Source organism: Schistocerca nitens, chromosome 5 (assembly GCF_023898315.1).
Source record: "Schistocerca nitens isolate TAMUIC-IGC-003100 chromosome 5, iqSchNite1.1, whole genome shotgun sequence".
Taxonomy (NCBI): domain Eukaryota; kingdom Metazoa; phylum Arthropoda; class Insecta; order Orthoptera; family Acrididae; genus Schistocerca; species Schistocerca nitens.
The window spans coordinates 804,526,596-804,550,183 of record NC_064618.1 but is presented as its reverse complement, the minus strand read 5'-3'; the positions used below and the strand labels follow the sequence as shown (position 1 = coordinate 804,550,183).

Below are 23,588 nucleotides of genomic sequence, written 5' to 3'. Positions count from 1 at the left end.
GACAACTCCGACATTGAGAAACGTCGATTTTCACGAACTTTTGCATCAACTGTCTGAATGAATTCGTCAGTCACCAATGATGGTCTACCACTCCTCTCTTCATCATGAACGTTTTCTCGTCCACTTTTAAATAAACGTACCCATTCACAGACAACTCCTTCACTCATAACTTTTGGTCTGTACATGGCACAAAGCTCACGATGAATAGCTGCTGCAGAATATCCTTTGGCTGTAAAAAACCTTATGACAGCATGCACTTCACATTTGGCGGGGTTTTCTATTGCAGCACACATTACAAACTGCCACAAAAACTAAACTAGCGCAGGTACAACGTTCACTCGACCACGGCTTGATGCCAACTGACCTGTTGAGTGCGTGAACGCACAGATGGCGTCGCTACTCCCCCCACAACCCGCACTGTGACCAATCGGAGGTTAATTTCTGAACCGCCCTCATATAAATGACTTGGAAAAACTTTTTTATTTTATCGTAAACAAATCCACAGGACAGCCTTGGGAACCCGCAAGGCACCCTCCTATGCCATCTTTTTTATGGGCTATCTAGAGGAGACCCTCCTAGCCTCCCAAAACGCCAAACCCATTATCTGGTTCAGGTTCATTGATGATATCTTCATGACCTGGACCCAGGGCCAAGACGCCCTACCTTCATTCCTTCACAACCTCAACACCTTCTCTCTCATCTGCTTCATGTGGTCCTCCTCAACCAGTATGCCACCTTCCTAGATGTTCACCTCCTCCCCTCTGGTCACTCCATCCACACCCCTGTGCACATTAAACCCACCAACCACCAGCAGTACCTGCATTTTGACAGCTGTCATCCCTTTCATACCACAAAATGCCTCCCACATCACCTGGCTACCTGGGGACTGTGTATCTGCAGAGACAAAAACTCCCTTGCTCAGTACACTGAGGGTCTCGCCAAGGCCTTCACAGGCTAGCTCTACACCCCAGACCTAGTCTGCAAACAGATCTCCCATGCCATTTCCCCTCACTACCCCAATCCTCCCACCACCCCCAAAAAATAACCACAAAGGAGTGTCCCCTTCATCACCCAATACCACCCCAGACTGGGACAACTAAACCACGTCGTTCACCAGGGCTTTGCTCAGGCCCTGAAATGAGGGACATCCTACCTATGATACTTCCCATCACTCCTAAAGTGGTATTCTGTCACCCACCCAACCTCCACAACATCATAGTCCATCCCTACACCACTCACAATACCAACCCCTCGCCACAAGGATCATATCACTGTGGAAGACCCAGCACAACACATACCCAATCCACCCACCCAGCACTTCCTATTCCAGTCCTATCACAGATTTGTCCTACTCCATCGAGGCTGGGCCACCTGTGAAAGCAACCATATAATTTATCAGCTCTGCTGCAATCATTACACAGCTTTTTATACTGGTATGACTATCATCCAACTGTCCACCAGGATGAACGGCCACCACCAAACTGTGGTCAAGAGCAAAGCAGACCACCCTGTGGCACAGCATGCGGGTGAACATAACACACTTGATTTCAGTGGCTGCTTCACTTCCCAAGCCATCTGAATCCTTCTGTCCACTACAGGCTTATCTGAATTGTTCAGATGGGAGTTATCCTTAAAACACATTCTCTCCTCTCATAATTATCCTGGCATCAACCTACAGTAACATACTGTCCCCACACCCTCCACCCAACAGTTTCCACCTCATCTGTCCTATCAACTCCTCCCCATTCTCATCTCCCAACCTGTTTATTTGCAGGCCTCTGCCAATGCATCTGCCTGTCTTTCCCTGCTGCTCTCCTTTTTTGTTCCTTTCTTCCCCACCTCCCTGCCCCACAACCTCCTGATGCTCCACCTGTTTGCAATCTAGTCCCCATACACTCCGCCAAATAGTGTTTGTCTCTCTCCCCACCCACACACTATTATCCCTTCTCCTTCCCCCTCCCATTTCCCTTCTGCTTCCCCTCCCCTTCCACTTCCCCACCCCCTCCAGACTGCTGCTTGCATCCCACATGACGTTGCATTCTGGCCCGAGATGCTGGACTTGGCGGTTGTGTGCATGAGGTATGCTTGCTTGTTTTGTGTGTGTGTGTGTGTGTGTGTGTGTGTGTGTGTGTGTCTTTACTGACAAAGGCTGTGCTGTGGCCAAAGGCTATACGTAGGTGTCTTTTAATTGTGCCTGTCTGCAACTTGACATATCTTTTTTACGGTAAGGAGCAATTTGTCTTTTCCTACAGTTTTGATATTCCTACCTGAAGTTTCCATTCTTTGATATATGACTTAGGAAACAATTTGAGCAGCCCTCTTAGACTGTTTGCAGATGATGCTATTGTTTACTATCTAGTAAAGTCATCAGAAGATCAAAACAAATTGACAAATGACTTAGACATGGTATCTGTACAGTGCAAAAAGTGGAAATTGTCTCTGAGCAAGGAAAACTGCAACATAATCCACATGAGTATGGAAAGAAATCTGTTACATTTCAGTTATGCAATAAATCACACAAATCTAAAGGTCATTAATTCAACTATGTATCTAGGAACTATAATTATGATTACCTTTAATTGTAAGCTCTTTGGTAAGATGGCAGCTAGAGTAAAACTTAAGCAAGTGTCCTTCCAGAAAAAAGAAGTCGTGTGAAAACTGTAAGGACGAAACCACAAAACTAAATGAATGCATAACGAGCTTACAGTTCACAATTGGTAGTTTGAAAATGGAATTTTCAAAAATACAACAAGAAAATGGTGAGCTGAACATGCTAAAACTTGTGTGAGATGGTTCGTCCATTACAGAAAAGTGGACAAATGTGAAGTGCAATAATAGCAAGACCAAAGTGCAAAATCGGAAAACCTGTGAAAGTGATGCAAACTTTGTGCACGAAAACACATTTCAAGTTCCTTCAACTGCCAATAGTGAAAATGCAACATACAGTTCAAATGAACGATGGGAAAAGCAAAAAGGCACTGTGAATAAGGTAGGAGAAGAAAATTTATTGACACAAACAAGCATGGATGAGGTCAGTGTAAGTATTCTGACCAAAAATTGTGCCAAAGTGTTTAGTAAAACAGTACAAAACAATTCCCATATTGTTAACTCCAATAACAGCAAACTGCCTGTGCTTTCGGACAGCCATGGTCGTGAACTTGCGAGTAAGCTAAAAGAAACAACTAAAACATATCCATGTGGTATAGTGAAACCAGGAGCCCCCTTGCCGACATAATAAAAAGTGACTGCATCTGCAGAGGTAAAAAATCTGTAAGATAAAGACTTTGTTGTACTTCTGGGAGGCGCAAACGATGTCTACAAAAATGAAACAGTGAGGACAATGCGCGATCTTAAACAGTGTCTGAGAAACCTCACTCACAGAAACATGTAATGGTCAATATTCCACATTGCTATGATCTTGTAAGACGGTCATGTGTTAATACAGAAATAAAAAGTGCCTACAATCAGTTTGCAAAAATGTGCAGACATTTTAAAAATGCAAAATGTGCTGATATAAGCAATATTGGACATAGATTCCACACACAACACAGACTTCACCTGAATGGCTTGGGGAAAGAATATCTGGCAAACCTGATAACCAAGGAAATAAAAAACTACCAAAATAAATACAAAACCAAAATGATAATTGCATTGCCATTACCAGACTCCATAACAAAGGCACGTCAAAAATAGGTAAAAGCATTAGAACCATCATCCGCACCATCAAAGCATATAAAAAAAGATGTAGTGTTAACAGAAAGAATAGTGGACAGTGATCTGAATGACAAGAGAACTACAGTTCCTCATCATTCAAATATTATTGTAGATGAAAACATGAAAAACAAAAAGACTCCAAGTTCACAGGAAAGCACAGCAGTAGTGGCAGAACCAACATTTGAAGTGTCATAAACAGCATCACCATCAACAACAACAACAACAACAGAAATTGCAGTATTAAGTACATTAGCAGCAGCACCAATTGCAACAACAAGCAACTCACAAAATCCCAATGTACAGGTACGCCCTGAGAGGTGCAGGAAACCTGTCCTTATCAAGGATTTTTGGCATCTCACCAGGACACAGGAACAAATATGACAGCACAAAATGTAAATAAAACTGTAACCAGTTCTCACCCTAGTCACCTGCAGATTTTAAGCCTAAATATTCAAAGCCTTAGAAATAAATCACTAGAACTTGAGGTAGCAATGAATGGTGCAAATATTGACTGCATGCACGTCATGGAGCATTGGTGCAGGCCTTTTGAACTGAGTATCATTAATATTCATCCATATAAGTTGCCAAGTTGGTATTGTAGAAAAAAATGCCAGAAATGGAGGTATATGTGTCTTTACTAAATCAAGTATCAGGTACAAAAGTAGGTGTGAAGCTGAATTATTGAGTGTGGAAAGTCATTTTGAAGCAGCAGCTATACAGTTGTATCAAATACAGGGAAAAGTCATAGTCATAGCAATATACAGACCACCTACTGGGGACACAGACATATTCATTAATCAATTAGAAACACTGCTTAATATCTTTTTTACTGCAAGAGCCACTATAGTTGTCTGTGAGGATTTCAACATAAATCTTATGAATGAAAGTAGGCTAAAAAATCAATTCCTAAATCTATTATGGAGTTTCAATCTTGTTTCCACACACACACAAACCCACAAGCCTAACATGTAATGCAAACAGTCTTATAGATAGTACATTTTCAAATGTACAATCTGCAGAAGTAGAAGTAACAAATACTGATTTGGGATTATCAGATCATAATGCTCTTGTCCTCAAAATTCCTTCAATGCCACTGCAAGAAAAAGAGTGTATTTCACATATAAAAGAAAATTTTCCACTGAAAGCTGTGTAGAATTTACAAATATCCTAACTAGTGAGTCCTGAGCAGAAGTGCTGTCCCTACAAATGATGCATATAACACTTTTTCTTCAATTTTCACGGGATGTTTCGAAATGTGCTTCCCAAAGAAGTTGTCAAGAATCACATCACTGAAACAGCAAAGGGATGCGAAGATCAGGATACCATTCTCAAAAACACAGAAAATAAAATAAAAGATTTGCCAAATTACATAAACAATTATTTCATTAAGCACAAAATTTACAAACCAAGGAAAACCTGAATTTCTGAAAGCTGCTTGTAGCATGAGGATAGATCCAATGGATGAACATTAAGTATTTAAATTAATAAAAAGCTTGAAACCTAAAATGTCAGTAGGAATACATGAGGTGCCTGATTATCATAACAGTGACAGCTGCACAAATCACAAGGCCTTTGGCATACACAGCCAACTTATCATTTAGTGAAGGACTGTTTCCAGAAAGGATGAAAATGTCAAAAGTGAAGCCATTATTCAAAAATGGTGACAAGCATAATGTAGAAAACTATCAGACAATATCCCTCCTTCCACCATTTTCCAAAATAATAGAAAAATTAATGAAGCACAGAATCAACAAATATCTAAATGACCATAAGTTACTAAATAGAAATCAGCATGGCTTCCAGGCAGGTAAAAATACAGAAACAGCACTAATGTGCTACACTGAACAAATAATCAAAAATCTAGAAAAAGACAGCAGCATAGCAGAAATAAATTTAGATCTCTGCAAAGCATTTGACACTGTCAATCATGGTATTCTTTTAGAAAAACTGCAAGCATTAGGTATTCATAGGTCATGGAAAAGTGGTTTGAACCATCCCTACGAAACAGAACACAGATTGTAGGACTGATGTCAGATTACTCCGACCAAAAAATAAATTTAGTATCAGATGCTAAAAAAGTGGAAATAGGAGTGCCATAAGGCAGTATTCTAGGTCCTTTATTGTTCCTTGTCTACATAAATGACTTTCACACCTCAGATGGAGCAGCAAAGGCCACACTTTTCACAGGTGACACTAGTGTGATAATAGGTGCACCAAAGCAAATGCTGCAAACAACTGCTGATCAAGTAATAAAGAATGTCCACACTTGGTTCAATGCAAACTGGTTGACATTAAATGCAAATAAAACTAATTATATGCAGTTTGGGAAAATATGTCAAAATGTAAATCTTGACTTGTTGTTGGGTGACAAGGCCATAGACAAAGTGGCATCAACAAAATTTCTCGGGATTCACATAAATGAAAATCTTAATTTTAATGATCATGTAATGAAACTTGTGCAGAAACGTAACTCAGCCTGTTTTGCTATTAGAATTATTCCAAATGTTTGTACTGCAGAGGGTGCCAGGATGACATATTTTGGCTATTTTCAGTCTCTTGCAACATATGGAATAATGGTTGGGGTTCCACCACTTGTCGTCTAAAACAAATGTATCTGTTACAGAAGAGGGCCATCCAAATAATAACACACAGTCATCCACAGACAGAATGCAAACCTTTATTCAACAAGCTTGAAGTTCTAACAATACCTTCCTCATATATATACAAACGTGTTTTATATGTTAGGTCCCACCTTGCAGATTTTCAGACAAATGATAACTTGCATAACTACAATACTCAAAATATCACAGCACTCCATACTCAGTGAACAAAAAGAACACACACACAAAGGCATGTGAGCTGTATTGGTACAAAATTATTCAACATACTGCTAGCCAACTTCAGAAAGTTAGAGGATGAAAAAAGATTTAAAGTAGAATTTAAATAATTTCTACTTGAACAATGTTTTTACATAGTAAATGACTATTTAGGCCAATAAATAGTTCTGATGTTTATATTAAGACAAAACTGAAAAGTTTCTGTTAATTTTTTAAATCTGATGGACAGCTGTTGAGTGTGGCAAAATTTTACTGAATTATTGTAGTGAATATAAGGGTTTCCTGTTTAGAGAAGACAAAAGTAAAGCCTTAGGGCAAACAGACTATGCAGTTACAGTACTGTTAGTATACATGTATAAAAAGTTGTATTACTGTGTCTTGCATGACCAAATATTATTCTTTGTACATTTTTTTGTACAATTTTATATGTATTATTCTTTGTACTACTTAATGTTTAATTTTGTGTGTTCCTTTTGCACAAATTGTTTCCCATAAATTTACCTGTACTTTTGGATAACATCCATACAATATTTATTGTCTACAGATGGATAAATACATAAAATGATCACCTAGGTAATGTCGTAGGGAAGGCAAACCAAATACTGCATTTTATTAGCAGAACACTGAGAAGATTCAAGTCTGTTAAAGGGAGTACCTACACAAGTTTGTCTGTCCTCTGCTAGAATGTTGCTGGGCCATATGGGATCCTTTACAGACAGGATTGATGGAGAACATAAAAAAAGTGCAAAGAAGGGCAGTTCAGTTTGTGTTATCGTGAAAGAGGGGAGAGTGTAACAGGTTTGATAAATGAGTTTGGATGGCAATCATTAAACCAAAGAAATTTTTCATTGCAGTGAGATGTCTTCATGAAATGTCAACCACCAACTTTCTCCTCTGAATGTGAAAATATTTTATTGTCACCAATCTACATAGGCAGAAATGATTATCATAAGAAAATAAGAGAAATCAGAGCTTGTATAGAAAGATTTAAGTGTTTGCTTTCTCCACTGCTGTTAGAAAGTGGAATGTTAGAGAAATACACTGGAGGTCATTCCATGAACCCTCTTCCATGCACTTAAGCATGAGCTGCAGAGTAGTCATTTAGCTGTTGATGCAGATGTGGATTTTGATGTAGAGATTACATCAACAGTGTAGCTCCTAATTCATTTTTTGTGACACAGGGCGTATTAGAGCCAAATTATGAACGAAAAAAATCTGTGTGTAAAATGATAAAAGAAATCATTGTCAAGAGAGAGAGAGAGAGAGAGAGAGCGAACAGCAAAATTCCATGTACTGGTATGTGACCAGTCTCAGCAGCAGAAGAAGCAGCATGATCAAAAGGAACAGAATCATCACTGGCAGGACCAACAGCTGAAACATCAACACATGCAGCAGAAACGGTTGCCTGTCCTGCATGCAAAGAAAGCAGACCCAGTGTTTTTTATGGTGAGAGACACGAGAGAAAATGTTTCCAAGTTGCACAAAACATCACTCTCATGTGTTCAATACGAGTCTTCTACACCTCAAGCAATATTATCAACTAGTGTACTGGAAAAAGCCACTCCTAGCAAACATCATGCAAATGCAAGGATGAGGAAATATCAAACTTTGTCTTTATTCCACCAAAATATATGTAGTCTCAAGAATAAAATGGACCAGTTGCTAATAAATTTAAAAGATGAGTGTGAAAGTGAGCCAGCTATACTGTGGTTCTCAGAACATCATGTTATGAGTGGAATCCACATGTTACAATTTGAGAACTTGAGTTTAGCTGCACATTACTGTAGATCTATTATGAGAAAAGGTGGAATTGCAATATTTGTAAAAAACAATGTAGTGCATAAATCTCTAGATTTAAGCAAATACTGTGATGAACAGCATTTTGAGGTGTGTGGCATTGAGTTAACAGCAGACATTGCAACAGTTATTGTACTGGCTATTTAAAGGGCACCTACTGGAAATCTGAATGTATTTCTGAGTCAAATAGAATCACTTCTGTCCCACCTATGTAAGAAAGCTAAATAAACCATTGTTACGAGTGACTTCAATGTGGTCTTTTGACAGAAAATAGAAACAAAATGGACTTTTAACACCTGATGTATTGTTACAACTTAGTACCAGTGGTGGACACTCCAACTATAGTAGTTCTAATACTTTAATAGATAATGTATTTGTAGATAAGGATATAACAATTGATGTTAACACAAAATTTTATATATTTATCAATGAAGTTACAAGTCTTTTTGAAGAAACCTTTCCAAAATAGTCAGTGAGAGAAAACCTGTTAAAATCTGCAAACGAGTCTTGGATTACTAAAGGCATCAAAACTTCTTATAAAACGAGAAGATAACTATATGCAGCAGCCAAGAGACCAAATGATCCCAGTAGAAGTTGTTGTTGTTGTTGTTGTTGTGGTCTTCAGTCCTGAGACTGGTTTGATGCAGCTCTCCATGCTACTCTATCCTGTGCAAGCTTCTTCATCTCCCAGTACCTATTGCAACCTACATCCCTCTGAATCTGCTTAGTGTATTCATCTCTTGGTCTCCCTCTACGATTTTTACCCTCCACACTGCCCTCCAATGCTAAATTCGTGATCCCTTGATGCCTCAAAACATGTCCTACCAACCGATCCCTTCTTCTAGTCAAGTTGTGCCACAAACTTCTCTTCTCCCCAATCCTATTCAATACCTCCTCATTAGTTACGTGATCTACCCACCTTATCTTCAGCATTCTTCTGTAGCACCACATTTCGAAAGCTTCTATTCTCTTCTTGTCCAAACTGGTTATCGTCCATGTTTCACTTCCATACATGGCTACACTCCATACAAATACTTTCAGAAATGACTTCCTGACACTAAAATCTATGCTCGATGTTAACAAATTTCTCTTCTTCAGAAACGATTTCCTTGCCATTGCCAGTCTACATTTTATATCCTCTCTACTTCGACCATCATCAGTTATTTTGCTCCCTAAATAGCAAAACTCCTTTACCACTTTAAGTGTCTAATTTCCTAATCTAATCCCCTTAGCATCACCCAATTTAATTTGACTACATTCCATTATCCTCGTTTTGCTTTTGTTGATGTTCATCTTATATCCTCCTTTCAAGACACTGTCCATTCCGTTCAACTGCTCTTCCAAGTCCTTTGCTGTCTCTGACAGAATTACAATGTCATCAGCGAACCTCAAAGTTTTTACTTCTTCTCCATGAATTTTAATACCTACTACAAATCTTTCTTTTGTTTCCTTTACTGCTTGCTCAATATACAGATTGAATAACATCGGGGAGAGGCTAGAACCCTGTCTCACTCCTTTTCCAACCACTGCTTCCCTTTCATGCCCCTCGACTCTTATAACTGCCATCTGGTTTCTGTACAAATTGTAAATAGCCTTTCGCTCCCTGTATTTTACCCCTGCCACCTTCAGAATTTGAAAGAGAGTATTCCAGTTAACGTTGTCAAAAGCTTTCTCTAAGTCTACAAATGCTAGAAACATTGGTTTGCCTTTTCTTAATCTTTCTTCTAAGATGAGTCATAAGGTCAGTGTTGCCTCATGTGTTCCAACATTTCCACGGAATCCAAACTGATCTTCCCCGAGGTCCGCTTCTACCAGTTTTTCCATTCGTCTGTAAGGAATTCGCGTTAGTATTTTGCAGCTGTGACTTATTAAACTGATAGTTCGGTAATTTTCACATCTGTCAACACCTGCTTTCTTTGGGATTGGAATTATTATATTCTTCTTTACGTCTGTGGGTATTTCGCCTGTCTCATACATCTTGCTCACCAGATGGTAGAGTTTTGTCATGACTGGTTCTCCCAAGGCCATCAGTAGTTCTAATGGAATGTTGTCTACTCCCGGGGCCTTGTTTCGACTCAGGTCCTTCAGTGCTCTGTCAAACTCTTTACGCAGTATATTATCTCCCATTTCATCTTCATCTACATCCTCTTCCATTTCCATAATATTGTCCTCAAGTACATCGCCCTTGTATAAACCCTCTATTTACTCCTTCCACCTTTCTGCCTTCCCTTCTTTGCTTAGAACTGGGTTTCCATCTGAGCTCTTGATATTCATACAAGTGGTTCTCTTCTCTCCAAAGGTCTCTTTAATTTTCCTGTAGGCAGTATCTATCTTACCCATAGTGAGACAAGCCTCTACATCCTTACATTTGTCCTCTAGCCATCCCTGCTTAGCCATTTTGCACTTCCTGTCGATCTCATTTTTGAGACGTTTGTATTCCTTTTTGCCTGCTCCATTTACTGCATTTTTATATTTTCTCCTTTCATCAGTTAAATTCAATATTTCTTCTGTTACCCAAGGATTTCTATTAGCCCTCGTCTTTTTACCTACTTGATGCTCTGCTGCCTTCACTACTTCATCCCTCAGAGCTACCCATTCTTCTTCTACTGTATTTCTTTCCCCCATTCCTGTAAATTGTTCCCTTATGCTCTCCCTGAAACTCTCTACAACCTCTGGTTCTTTCAGTTTATCCAGGTCCCATCTCCTTAAATTCCCACCTTTTTGCAGTTTCTTCAGTTTCAATCTGCAGTTCATAACCAATGGATTGTGGTCAGAATCCACATCTGCCCCTGGAAATGTCTTACAATTTAAAACCTGGTTCCTAAATCTCTGCCTTACCATTATATAATCTATCTGATACCTTTTAGTATCTCCAGGATTCTTCCAGGTATACAACCTTCTTTTATGATTCTTGAACCAAGTGTTTGCTATGATTAAGTTATGCTCTGTGCAAAATTCTACAAGGCAGCTTCCTCTTTCATTTCTCTCCCCCAATCCATATTCACCTACTATGTTTCCTTCTCTCCCTTTTCCTCGAATTCCAGTCACCCATGACCATTAAATTTTCGTCTCCCTTCACTACCTGAATAATTTCTTTTATCTCGTCATACATTTCATCAATTTCTTCATCATCTGCAGAGCTAGTTGGCATATAAACTTGTACTACTGTAGTAGGCATGGGCTTCATGTCTATCTTGGCCACAATAATGCGTTCACTATGCTGCTTGTAGTAGCTAACCCGCACTCCTATTTTTTTATTCATTATTAAACCTACTCCTGCATTACCCCTATTTGATTTTGTATTTATAACCCTGTAATCACCTGACCAAAAGTCTTGTTCCTCCTGCCACCGAACTTCACTAATTCCCGCTATATCTAACTTTAACCTATCCATTTCCCTTTTTAAATTTTCTAACCTACCTGCCCGATTAAGGGATCTGACATTCCACACTCCGATCCATAGAATGCCAGTTTTCTTTCTCCTGATAACGACGTCCTCTTGAGTAGTCCCCACCCGGAGATCTGAATGGGGGACTATTTTACCTCCGGAATATTTTACCCAAGAGGACGCCATCATCATTTAATCATACAGTAAAGCTGCATGTCCTCAGGAAAAATTACGGCTGTAGTTTCCCCTTGCTTTCAGCCGTTCGCAGTACCAGCACAGCAAGGCCGTTTTGGTTAATGTTACAAGGCCAGATCAGTCAATCATCCAGACTGTTGCCCCTGCAACTACTGAAAAGGCTGCTGCCCCTCTTCAGGAACCACATGTTTGTCTGGCCTCTCAACAGATACCCCTCCGTTGTGGTTGCACCTACGGTACGGCCATCTGTATCGCTGAGGCACGCAAGCCTCCCCACCAACGGCAAGGTCCATGGTTCGTGGGAGGGCCAGTAGAAGTATGCACTATAAACTCTACAAAAAAGTTCTGAATAAGACCATTGTTGTTGTTGTGGTCTTCAATCCTGAGATTGGTTGGATGCAGTTCTCCATGCTACTCTATCCTGTGCAAGCTTCTTCATCTCCCAGTACATCTACATCTACATTAATACTCCACAAGCGACCCAATGGTGTGTGGCGGAGGGCACTTTACGTGCCACTGTCATTTCCTCCCTTTTCTGTTCCAGTCGCGTATGGTTCGCGGGAAGAAAAACTGTCTGAAAGCCTCCGTGCGGACTCGAATCTTTCTAATTTTACATTCGTGATCTCCTCGGGAGGTATAAGTAGGGGGAAGCAATATATTTGATACCTCATCCAGAAACGCACCCTCTCGAAACCTGGACAGCAAGCTACACCGCAATGCAGAGCACCTCTGTTGCAGAGTCTGCCACTTGAGTTTGCTAAACATCTCCATAATGCTATCACGGTTACCAAATAACCCTGTGATGAAACGCACCACTCTTCTTTGGATCTTCTCTATCTCCTCCGTCAACCCGATCTGGTATGGATCCCACACTGATGAGCAATACTCAAGTATAGGTCGAATGAGTGTTTTGTAAGCCACCTCCTTTGTTGATGGACTACATTTTCTAAGGACTCTCCCAATGAATCTCAACCTGATACCCACCTTACCAACAATTAACTTTATATGATCATTCCACTTCAAATCGTTCTGCACGCATACTCCCAGATATTTTACAGAAGTAACTGCTACCAGTGTTTGTTCCGCTATCATATAATCATACAATAAAGGATCCTTCTTTTTATGTATTCGCAATACATTACATTTGTCTATGTTAAGGGTCAGTTGCCACTCCCTGCACCAAGTGCCTATCCGAGGAAGATCTTCCTGCATTTCACTACAATTTTCTAATGCTGCAACTTCTCTATATGCTACAGCATCATCCGCGAAAAGCCACATGGAACTTCTGATACAATCTACTAGGTCATTTATATACACTTTCCTTGTCAACTCCTGTTAACTCAGACACTGCTCTGATTGTTAAACGGCGATCTTGTCGAACAAGTTTACTGATTTTTTCAATGTTTGCATCAGTTTTTGCTGACAATGGTCTGCCAGTGCGAGTGTCATCACTGGTGTCTTCGCGGCCATCTTTAAATCGTTTAAACCACTCAAACACTTGTGTTCGCAATAAACAATCATCACCGTACACTTGTTGTAACATTACAAACGTTTCACTTGCAGATTTTCCTAGTTTGAAACAAAATTTGATGTTAACACGCTGTCCTTTCTGTACACTCAACATTTTCCGACACACAGACAAAACGTCAACTACTTAAAACAGACGCCACGGGCAGACTGAGTGCAGGAGGCAGATGAAACTCGAGCAGTAGGTGGAGCGAGAGTCACGTGACAGGCCACACGACTTTCAGCCTTATTGCATTCGTTTTATTGTTTCACCAGTACTAGTCCGGTTTTTTTCTAGCCACACCTTGTATTGTGAAAAGCAATGGTCCCATAACACTCCCCTGTGGCATGCCAGAGGTTACTTTAACGTCTGTAGATCTCTCTCCATTGAGAACAACATGCTGTGTTCTCTTTGCTAAAAACTCTTCAATCCAGCCACACAGCTGGTCTGATATTCTGTAGGCTCTTACTTTGTTTATCAGGCGACAGTGCAGAACTGTATCGAACGCCTTCTGGAAGTCAAGGAAAACAGCATCTACCTGGGAGCCCGTGTCTAATATTTTCTGGGTCTCATGAACAAATAAAGCGAGTTGGGTCTCACACGATCGCTGTTTCCAGAATCCTTGTTGATTCTTACAGAGTAGATTCTGGGTTTCCAAAAATGACATGATACGCGAGCAAAAAACATGTTCTAAAATTCTACAGATCGACATCAGTGATATAGGTCTATAGTTTTGCACATCTGCTCGACGACCCTTCTTGAAGACTGGGACTACCTGTGCTCTTTTCCAATCATTTGGAACCTTCCGTTCCTCTAGAGACTTGCGGTACATGGCTGTTAGAAGGGGAGCAAGTTCTTTCATGTACTCTGTGTAGAATCGAATTGGTATCCCGTCAGGTCCAGTGGACTTTCCTCTGTTGAGTGATTCCAGTTGCTTTTCTATTCCTTGGACACTTATTTCGATGTCAGCCATTTTTTCGTTTGTGCGAGGATTTAGAGAAGGACCTGTAGTGCGATCTTCCTCTGTGAAACAGCTTTGGAAAAAGGTGTTTAGTATTCCAGCTTTACGCGTGTCATCCTCTGTTTCAATGCCATCATCATCCTGGAGTGTCTGGATATGCTGTTTTGAGCCACTTACTGATTTAACGTAAGACCAGAACTTCCTAGGATTTTCTGTCAAGTCGGTACATAGAATTTTACTTTCGAATTCACTGAACGCTTCATGCATGGCCCTCCTTACGCTAACTTTGACATCGTTTAGCTTCTGTTTGTCTGAGAGGTTTTGGCTGTGTTTACATTTGGAGTGAAGCTCTCTTTGCTTTCACAGTAGTTTCCTAACTTTGTTGTTGAACCACGGTGGGTTTTTCCCGCCCCTCACAGTTTTACTCGGCACGTACCTGTCTAAAACGCATTTTACGATTGCCTTGAACTTTTTCCATAAACACTCAACATTGTCAGTGTCGGAACAGAAATTTTCGTTTTGATCTGTTAGGTAGTCTGAAATCTGCCTTCTATTACTCTTGCTAAACAGATAAACCTTCCTCCCTTTTTTTATATACTTCCATATTCAGGGATGTTGCAACGGCCTTATCATCACTGATACCCTGTTCTGCACTTACAGAGTCAAAAGGTTTGGGTCTGTTTGTTATCAGTAGATCCAAGATGTTATCTCCACGAGTCAGTTCTCCGTTTAATTGCTAGAGGTAATTTTCGGATAGTGCACTAAGTATAATGTCACTCGATGCTCTGTCCCTACCACCCGTCCTAAACATCTGAGTGTCCCAGTCTATATCTGGTAAATTGAAATCTCCACCTAAGACTATAACATGCTGAGAAAATTTATGTGAAATGAATTCCAAATTTTCTCTCAGTTGTTCTGCCACTAATGCTGCTGAGTCGGGAGGTCGGTAAAAGGAGCCAACTATTAACCTATCTCGGTTGTTGAGTGTAACCTACACCCATAATAATTCACAGGAACTATCCACTTCTACTTCACTACAGGAGAAACTACTACTAACAGTAACAAACATGTCCCCACCGGTTGCATGCAATCTATCCCTTCTAAACACCATCTGTGCCTTTGTAAAAATTTCGGCAGAATTTATCTCTGGCTTCAGCCCGCTTTCTGTACCTATAACGATTTCAGCCTTGGTGCTTTCAATCAGTGCTTGAAGTTCCGGTACTTTACCAACGCAGCTTCGACAGTTGACAATCACAATACCGATTGCTGCTTGGTCCCCGCATGTCCTGACTTTGCCCCGCACCCGTTGAGGCTGTTGCCCTTTCTGTACTTGCCCAAGGCCATCTAACCTAAAAAACCGCCCAGCCCACGCCACACAACCCCTGCTACCAGAGTAGTCACTTTTTGCGTGTAGTGGACTCCTGACCTATCCAGCGGAACCCGAAACCCCACCACCCTATGGCGCAAGTTGAGGAATCTGCAGCCCACACGGTCGCAGAACCGTCTCAGCCTCTGATTCAGACCCTCCACTCAGCTCTGTACCAAAGGTCCACAGTCAGTCCTGTTGGTGATGCTGCAGATGGTGAGCTCTGCTTTCACCCCGCTAGCGAGACTGGCAGTCTTCACCAAATCAGATAGCCGCCGGAAGCCAGAGAGGATTTCTTCCGATCCATGGTGACACACATCATTGGTGCCGACAAGAGCAACCACCTGTAGATGGTGCACCCTGTACCCTTCATGGCTTCCAGAAGGACCCTTTCCACATCTGGAATGACTCCCCCCGGTATGCACACGGAGTGCACATTGGTTTTCCTCCTCTCTCTTGCTGCCATATCCCTAAGGGGCCCCATTACGCACCTGACGTTGGAGCTCCCAACTACCAGTAAGCCCACCCTCTGTGACCGCCCGGATCTTGCAGACTGAGGGGCAACCTCTGGAACAGGACAAGCAGCCATGTCCGGCCGAAGATCAGTATCAGCCTGAGACAGAGCCTGAAACCGGTTCGTCAGACAAACTGGAGAGGCCTTCCGTTCAGCCCGCCGGAATGTCTTTCGCCCCCTGCCACACCTCAAGACGATCTCCCGCTCTACCGCAGGTGAGGGATCAGCCTCAATGTGGGCAGTATCCCGGGCAGCCACAGTCGTAGTCCAATCGGGGGATGTGTGGGACGAGCTGGCCGTCCCCGACAAACCCCCATCCGGACCCCCACAGTTGCCCATTGGCAACAGCCTCAAGCTGTGTGACCAAAGCCAACACTGCCTGAAGCTGGGAGTGAAGGGATGCCAACTCAGCCTGCATCTGAACACAGCAGTTGCAGTCCCTATCCATGCTATAAACTATTGTGCAAAGAACGTCTGAACTAATCTACAGAGAGCACAAACAATTTGACACAAAATTTAAACAGTTATTAAAATACAAGATTGCCTAGTAAATGCAGTGATGCTGCTACTTGCGCACTGCTGACACACTGCTCGGCAGCGGAAGGAGACTACGTGAATTTACACTATTCAGGTACTAAAACGCAATGCTACAACTCTCAAATACTATAATACGCCCGAAATTTATGAATTAAACAATGCCAATACCAAAAATACGCAACGGAATTAAGAATTAAACTATGTAACAAATAAGTGAGCTAAGAGTATACGACTTGCTGTGCAGCTGCTTATCCAACGGCAGCAGGGAGCACACTGGCTGTGACCAACCGACACTGGCCGTTCAAAACAAAAACAGAAGACAGATGACTACGCGAATTTACACTATTCAGGTACTAAAACGCGATGCTACAACTCTCAAATACTATAATATGCCCGAAATTTATGAATTAAACAATGTAAGTACCCAAAAACACACAAAGAAATTAAGAATTAAACTATGTAACAAATAAGTGAGCTAAGAGTATACGACTTGCTGCTGCAGCTGCTTCTCCAACGGCGGCAGGGAGTACTTACTGCAACCTACATCCTTCTGAATCTGCTTGGTGTATTCATTTCTTGGTCTCCCTCTACGATTTTTACCCTCCATGCTACCCTCCAATGCTAAATTTGTGATCCCTTGATGCCTCAGAACATGTCCTACCAACCAGTCCCTTCTTCTTGTCAAGTTGTGCCACAAATTTCTCTTCTCCCCAATTCTATTCAATACCTCCTCATTAGTTGTGATCTACCCATCTAACCTTCAGCATTCTTCTGTAGCACCACATTTCAAAAGCTTCTATTCTCTTCTTGTCCAAACTATTTATCGTCCATGTTTCACTTCCATACATGGCTATATAAGTACTTTCAGAAATGACTTCCTGACTCTTAAATCTATACTCGACGTTAACAAATTTCTCTTCTTCAGAAACGCTTTCCTTGCCATTGCCAGTCTACATTTTATATCCTCTCTACTTCGACCCTCATCAGTTATTTTGCTCCCAAAATAGCAAAACTCCTTTACCACTTTAAGTGTCACATTTCCTAATCTAATTCCCTCAGCATTACCTGAATTAATTCGACTACATTCCATTATCCTTGTTTTGCTTTTGTTGATGTTCATCTTATATCCTCCTTTCAAGACACTGTCCATTCCGTTCAACTGCTCTTCCAAGTCCTTTGCTGTCTCTGACAGAATTACAATGTCATCGGCGAACCTCAAACTTTTTATTTCTTCTCCCTGGATTTTAATACCGACTCCAAATTTTTCTTTTGTTTCCTTTACTGCTTTCTCAATATACAGATTGAATAACATTGGGGAGAGGCTACAACCCTGTCTCACTCCCTTCCCAACCGCTGCTTCCCTTTCATGCCCCTCGACTCTTATAACTGCCATCTGGTTTCTGTACAAATTGTAAATAGCCTTTCGCTCCCTGTATTTTACCCCTGCCACCTTTAGAATTTGAAAGAGAGTATTGCAGTCAACATTGTCGAAAGCTATCTCTAAGTCTACAAATGCTAGAAACGTAGGTTTGCCTTTCCTTAATCTATTTTCTAAGATAAGTTGTAGGGTCAGTTATGCCTCAAGTGTTCCAATATTTCTGCAGAATCCAAACTGATCTTCCCCGAGGTCAGCTTCTACCAGTTTTCCCATTCATCTGTAAAGAATTCATGTTAGTGTTTTGCAGCTGTGACTTATTAAACTGATAGTTTGGTAATTTTCACATCTGTCAAAACCTGCTTTCTTTGGGATTGGAATTATTATATTATTCTTGAAGTCCGAGGGTATTTCACCTGTCTCTTACATCTTGCTCACCAGATGGTAGAGTTTTGTCAGGACTGGCTCTCCCAAGGCCGTCAGTAGTTCCAATGGAATGTTGTCTACTCCCTGAGCCTTGTTTCGACTCAGGTCTTTCAGTGCTCTGTCAAACTCTTCATGCAGTATCGTATCTCCCATTTCATCTTCATCCACATCCTCTTCCATTTCCATAACATTGTCCTCAACTACATCGCCCTTGTATAGACCCTCTATATACTCCTTCCACCTTTCTGCTTTCCCTTCTTTGCTTAGAACTGGGTTTCCATCTGAGCTCTTGATATTCATACAAGTGGTTCTCTTCTCTCCAAAGGTCTCTTTAATTTTCCTGTAGGCAGTATCTATCTTACCCCTAGTGAGATAAGCCTCTACATCCTTACATTTGCCCTCTAGCCATCCCTGCTTAGCCATTTTGCACTTCCTGTCGATCTCATTTTTGAGACGCTTGTATTCCTTTTTGCCTGCTTCATTTACTGCATTTTTATATTTTTCCTTTCATCAATTAAATTCAATATTTCTTCTGTTACCCAAGGATTTCTATTAGCCCTCGTCTTTTTACCTACTTGATGCTCTGCTGCCTTCACCACTTCATCCCTCAGAGCTACCCATTCTTCTTCTACTGTATTTATTTCCCCCATACCTGTCAATTGTTCCCTTATACTCTCCCTGAAACTCTGTACAACCTCTGGTTTAGTCAGTTTATCCAGGTCTCATCTCCTTAAATTGCCACCTTTTTGCAGTTTCTTCAGTTTTAATCTACAGTTCATAACCAATAGATTGTGGTCAGAATCCACACCTGCCCCTGGAAATGTCTTACAATTTAAAACCTGGTTCCTAAATCTCTGCCTTACCATTATATAATCTATCTGATACCTTCTAGTATCTCTAGGATTCTTCCATGTATACAACCTTCTTTTATGATTCTAGAACCAAGTGTTAGCTATGATTAAGTTGTGCTCTGTGCAAAATTCTACCAGACGGCTTCCTCTTTCATTTCTCTCCCCCAATCCATATTCACCTACTGTGTTTCCTTCTCTCCCTTTTCCTACTCTCGAATTCCAGTCACCCATGACTATTAAATTTTCATCTCCCTTCACTACCTGAATAATTTCTTTTATCCCATCATACATTTCATCAATTTCTTCATCATCTGCAGAGGCAGTTGGCATATAAACTTGAACTACCGTAGTAGGCATGGGCTTCATGTCTATCTTGGCCACAATAATGCGTTCACTATGCTGTTTGTAGTAGCTTACCAACACTCCTATTTTTTTTATTCATTATTAAACCTACTCCTGCATTACCCCTATTTGATTTTGTATTTAGAACCCTGTATTCACCTGACCAAAAGTCTTGCTCCTCCTGCCACCGAACTTCACTAATTACCACTATATCTAACTTTAACCTATCCATTTCCCTTTTTAAATTTTCTAACCTACCTGCCCGATTAAGGGATCTGACATTCCACGCTCCAATCCGTAGAATGCCAGTTTTCTTCCTCCTGATAACGACGTCCTCTTGAGTAGTCCCCGCCCGGAGATCTGAATGGGGGACTATTTTACCTCCGGAATATTTTACCCAAGAGGACGCCATCATCATTTAATCATACAGTAAAGCTGCATGTCCTCGGGAAAAATTACGGCTGTAGTTTCCCCTTGCTTTCAGCCATTTGCAGTACCAGCACAGCAAGGCCGTTTTGCTTAATGTTACAAGGCCAGATCAGTCAATCATCCAGACTGTTGCCCCTGCAACTACTGAAAAGGCTGCTGCCCCTCTTCAGGAACCACACGTTTGTCTGGCCTCTCAACAGATACCCCTCCGTTGTGGTCGCACCTACGGTACGGCCATCTGTATCGCTGAGGCACGCAAGCCTCCCCACCAACGGCAAGGTCCATGGTTCATGGGGGGTAGGGAATAAGACCATACAAGCACATGTTCTTTGTTGAATAAGACCATACAAGCAACAAAGAACATGTGCTTGAGGGCAGAAATTAATTACTTGAGCAATAAAATAAAAACTAGTCATAATTTTGTAAAGAAGAAAACAAGGAAAAATGCAGATTGTTGTGAAAATATCAAAATAAAAAATGAGGGTCATCTTGTTAGCAATGCAAAAATAGTTGCAGACACACTAAACAAAGATTTTTTAACAGTAACAGAAAAAATAGGTTTACAAGGCTTCATGAACCAACCCATCAATCTTTTGAAAGCCAAAGTACCTAGCTCAGTAGAACACATGAAGGTAACAAGAGTCACAGTTCAAGAAATTGAAAGAGCCATTAAATCCCTGAAAAGTAAAAACTCTACTGGAATTAGCAATATTTCTAACAAATTATTAAAATACTGCTGCAGCCATGTAAGTAAAGTCCTTTGCCACATTTTTGGTGCATCACTTAAGGAAGGAATAGTTCCTGGTAGGCTTAAGTATGCTGTTGTAAAACCACTGTATACGAAGGGAGATAAAATGGATGCTACTAACTATTGGCCAATATCACTACTTACAAGTTTTTCAAAGGTTTTAGAGAAACTAGTGCATGCTGAGATAGTTAAGCATTTCAGGGATCAAAATATCCTGAGCAAAAGTCAGTTTAGATTTCAGAAAGGTTTGTCAACAGAAGATGCAATATTTGCATTTGCTGGCAAAGTCTTGGAATAATTCAACAGAAAGCTTAAGGTGGTTGGGATTTTTTGTGACTTAACAAAAGCATTTGACTGTGTGTCACCAGATTCTTGTACAAAAAGCTACACATTGCGGTATAAGTGGTTCATCAAGGAAATGGCTTCACTTGTACCTGTCAAACAGGAAACAAAAAGTCGTAGTGGATAGTCAAAATGGAGTCCCATTATCTTCAGAATGGGGTACCATGACATGTGGAGTGCCCCAAGGCTCAGTGCTGGGCCCCCTACTTTTTATTATCTTTGTAAATGATCTGCCTCTCTGTTGAGATTATTGTAGATTCATCATTTTTACTGATGAAACTACACTATTGATAATTCAGCAGATAAACTTGAGGAAACAGCAAATAAGTTTTTAAGTGAAACAGTGAACTGGTTTAACATTAATGGCCTTTCTTTAAGTTACGCTAAAGCAAACTACATTCAGTTCCACACAACATTCAAAGATGAAGAAATAGTAATAAAAATAGGTGAGCAGGTAATAGATAACCATGGCAGATACCTCAAAATATCTAGACTTGCATATTGACAGCAAACTGAATTTGTCAAACCACATCCTGCATCAGTATAAAAGATTGAGTTCAGCAGCTTACACATTATGCATTGTTTCTCCTTATAGAAATATGGGAACCATGAAGTCAGCCTATTATGGTTATTTTCACACCATTATGGCTATGGAATTATATTTTGGAGAACTCAGTCACTGGCTAAAAAAGTACTGTGTACACAAAATGAACCATAAGGATCATGTATGGAGTCCATCCTAGAGCCACATGCAGGAATCTTTTTAAGAAACTTGGAATCCTTACATCCACTGGACAATATATATTCTCTTTGATGTGCTTGATAAGGAAAGAAAAATTCATTTTTAAACTGAACAGTGAGTAATATAGTAATGAGATGAGAAGAAAACATGATACCTACTATGAACAGGCAAATCTAAGTATGGTACAGAAAGGAGTCCATTTCACTGGCTGTAAGGTTTTTATCACCCTCCCTTCAAGATTTAAGTGTTTGGTAGAAGATGAGCTCATGTTTACAAAACTTTTAAGGCAGTTCCTATTAAAAGGATTATTTTCTATGATAGAAGAGTTCCTGAACTGTAGTGTTTAGCATGTTTTGTATTGTTAACTGCAAATATATGTCCAAATCTACATTTGTATTCCTAACTATTCTGTATTGTAAACACATATTTTGCAATATTTATTTTGTGTAACACTTATTATTTTGTAGCAAATGCTTGTCGGTTTAAAGTGATAAAAAAGTGTTTCCGCCCGGGATCGAACCGGGGACCTTCTGCGTGTTAGGCAGACGTGATAACCGCTACACCATGGAAACTACTGCCTTTAGGCTTGCTTCACAGAGAACTTGTAACAAGGTTGCCATCGTAACTTAAAAATTCAATAAATGCGGCACTTGCATGACGAAGATACATGCAGCAGATCCACACATGACGTGGCTCACTGGAGTAGTATGCGACATAGGCAGGAAAATACTGTTCCCGCCCGGGATCGAACCGGGGACCTTCTGCGTGTGAAGCGGACGTGATAACCGCTACACTACGGAAACAACGGACACGCTCAGTCCATCCTTGTACACTCGAAGGCGCCTCAGCCTTTCTTTCGTCTGCGCATGCACACACCATAGTTCTTTTGACAGCCTGAAACCCATCGCTGCCGAGGGCTCAACAAGTCTTCGGGGTGCTCGAGAGGGTGTCTGTCGTAGCATCCCGAACGAGATAGTGGCGTTTCGCGCAGTCGTTATTGCAAGTCACATTAGCAAAAACAATCTCCTCCTTAGCAGCAGGCAGTGCGAGCCCAGCTGCATGAAAACGGAAACGACGGACACGCTCAGTCCATCCTTGTACACTCGAAGGCGCCTCAGCCTTTCTTTCGTCCGCGCATGCACACACCATAGTTCTTTTGACAGAAACCCACATCCTTTCGTCTTTCCCTCTCCTTCCCTCTTTCGTGATGAGGCAACAGTTTGTTGCGAAAGCTTGAATTTTGTGTGTATGTTTGTGTTTGTTTGTGTGTCTGTCGACCTGCCAGCACTTTCATTTGGTAAGTCACATCATCTTTGTTTTTAGATATATTTTTCCTACGTGGAATGTTTCCCTCTATTATAACCTTATTATTTTGTAATATTTATTTATCTCTCAAAATTGATTTTCTGTAGTAGAGCCTAAGTAACTGTTTACTGTAATATGAAATCATTTTGTTTTCCTTTTATGTGCTACCACAGATTTCTGAAACTTCCATATCCTGTGATATTGTCACAGCA

At 40.8% G+C, this 23,588-nt stretch overlaps 1 protein-coding gene and 2 non-coding genes across 3 annotated transcripts in view; all 3 read right to left on the bottom strand.

Annotated features, from left to right (window-relative positions):
• LOC126260729 (JNK-interacting protein 1) overlaps positions 1–23,588 on the bottom strand; it is a 380,152-nt gene that overhangs the window by 64,853 nt on the left and 291,711 nt on the right. The gene's annotated exons all lie outside the window — the stretch shown is intronic.
• Positions 22,571–22,643, bottom strand: Trnav-aac (transfer RNA valine (anticodon AAC)). The gene has a single exon. It is a non-coding gene; the product is annotated as a tRNA-Val (tRNA).
• On the bottom strand, positions 22,802–22,874 carry Trnav-cac (transfer RNA valine (anticodon CAC)). Its single transcript has one exon. It is a non-coding gene; the product is annotated as a tRNA-Val (tRNA).